Source organism: Cyprinodon variegatus, unplaced genomic scaffold, assembly GCF_000732505.1.
Source record: "Cyprinodon variegatus isolate N-32 unplaced genomic scaffold, C_variegatus-1.0 Scaffold811, whole genome shotgun sequence".
NCBI lineage: Eukaryota > Metazoa > Chordata > Actinopteri > Cyprinodontiformes > Cyprinodontidae > Cyprinodon > Cyprinodon variegatus.
The window spans coordinates 140,403-142,746 of NW_015151264.1; the positions used below are offsets into that span (position 1 = coordinate 140,403).

General features: G+C 33.8%; 1 long non-coding RNA gene across 1 annotated transcript in view; it reads left to right on the forward strand.

Moving 5' to 3' along the window:
- Nucleotides 1-2,344, forward strand: part of LOC107098806 — a 9,688-nt gene that overhangs the window by 5,390 nt on the left and 1,954 nt on the right. Inside the window, exon 2 of the long non-coding RNA XR_001481912.1 lies at nucleotides 1,257-1,292. This is a non-coding gene — a long non-coding RNA (uncharacterized LOC107098806). The remainder of the gene's footprint in view (nucleotides 1-1,256; nucleotides 1,293-2,344) is intronic.

Consider the following 2,344-nt stretch of genomic DNA (forward strand, 5'->3'; position numbering starts at 1 on the left):
GGAGGTCATAAAAGTTTATGACCCTTCTGGTTGAAACACAGGATAGTTATCACTCTAACACATGCCTGCAATAAGAAGTTTCTTTTGAAGTTGTGAGATAGGTTTGAATGGATTTGATTAAACTTTTAAGCCTCTTGGTATAAAATAAATAATTTGATGGAGATGAGAAATCTGCTTCCTAATCTGTTGAAGAACCAATAGTTTGCATCCAATCTTTTAATTAAACGCTGTAAGTTTTTGGGAATATATAACTATTATGCTCTAATTGTAGTTATCAATCTAGCGTTAATATATTTTAATTTGACAAACCGGATCATCCGCTGTTCTTATTCCTGTTTGGTGAGATTGAAATAGCGGATCTTGACCTGGCCGGACCAGAGCTGAATAAAAAATAGCACTGCTCCATATTTTGACGATGAAGGAAGCAGAAGCCATATGAGGACGGAGAGGTGCAGAGGAGTAGCGGTGGATGTGAAACAGCTCTCATTGATTAATATGACAGACAAGTGATCCACATGACATACGTGAGCGGACCACTGATGGAGTATGTAGAATCTGGGGGTTATTCTATATCCGTTGGTTGTTCTGTTCTTTTAAAATCTCTTTGCAGGTGATAAGGCAGATTGAAAATGTTTTATCATTATCTCCCCTTTATCTCCACCTTCTTTCATCTTTTCATCTTTTTTTCTGTTTTTCCTTTCCTGTTCTACTTACATTGCAGTGTCCATATAATCTGTAATACTCCCTGCATGAATTATAATAAAGCAATTTATATGCATAAAACAAGCGGAGCACTATGGCGATAGCCGTACTGCTCCACTTGTGAAAGCAAAATCTGTTGGGCTCTTTTTGGCATCAAGATTATTCTTATTGCCACATTGCCAGACAGGACACTGTAAAAACCAAAAAAAAGGTTGAAAATTGTCCTAAAAATATTTTAACTAGTTTGATTTTTTTTCCTGTTTCAAAGAAGGTCAAACCTAATTGGGTTTTTTTTCTGATTTGTAGCTATATGTAGTTAGTATGCCATCATCTGCAACACATTAATGTCTTTAAAAACAACAAAACAAAGTTGCTGTGGTGTGAAACATGTGCCTTTTGGGAAATAACTACATAGGCATTTGCATTCAAAACTCTATAAGTTTGTTTGGCTATCTAAAGTTGCAAGGTGACCCTTAGAACATTTTTACAATGATATGTTCATGTTTTTTTAATATGAATGGTTTAATTTAATCAAAGTTTTTTTCTTTGTTTAGGTCTGATGTTGTTGATGTGCTGCACAAAATACAAAGGTTGGAAAAATTCTTTTGGAAGTCCTGATATTATTTATTGAGATGTTACTAGACATGTTTACGTATAATAAGTGATAAAAATGTTTTCAGATGTTGATATAAAAAAAATGAAGGATATTTTCTAATCCAATAAATTCCTGTAGTATTTTATCAACAAAAAATAATTTCCATTTATTCATCTATTGCCTAAACTCCTTTTCAGCCACTCTAACCCCTGTTTTTTTTCATGTGCAGCAAGAAATGTACACACATAACTAATTCAGCTTCACTCACATTGGCATAGGTCAGTAGCTAATGGAGGCTGTCGAGATATACAAGAGCTAGTACGAACAGCAAATTTTTTATCATGTTTTTTCTATTTACCTTACATGGGTTTTGGATTTCACAGCAGAGTAGTTCACTTAGCATGAGTTGCTGCAGTTAGATTATTTTACTGTGCCGTACTGACTGTTTAACTCGAAAATACATCAGTTTCCCTAAGCAAAAACTAGTTTATTCAAGTATACTAAAAGTGCACTAATTTTATACTTAAAATCAGGCAGTGCATTTAGAGTTTACCTATTCTAAACTATAACAATAGTATAGACAAGTGCACTTGACTATACTATTGTTTCCTTTTTGTTTACTAAAGTATACTTTAAGTATACTTCAGTAAACTTAAAAATGTCCCAATTAGTTCGTAGAAGTATTACTTTAGTAATACTTCAAGTACACTAAAAGTACATTGTTCGGTATACTTTCTAAACTTATACTTATACTTAAGTATTCTTAATAGAATTTACTTCAAGTATACTACTTTTTGCAAAGGGTTAAAATAGCACAAAGTTTTCTATTCGTTTTCAGGACTACATTGAAAAACAGGCCGATCTCCAACATCTATAAACAAATGTGTTGATGGCAGCAGCACAGCTGATATTTCTCTCCAGGATGGAGTCACAGCCAAACAGGAACAGACCAGATGAAGCTACTATGAGAAAAAGCAGAGAGAGCAGAACGTTAGAGATTGAACTAACAGATTCTGCAGAGTAGCTTCATTAGCCACCAACATAACT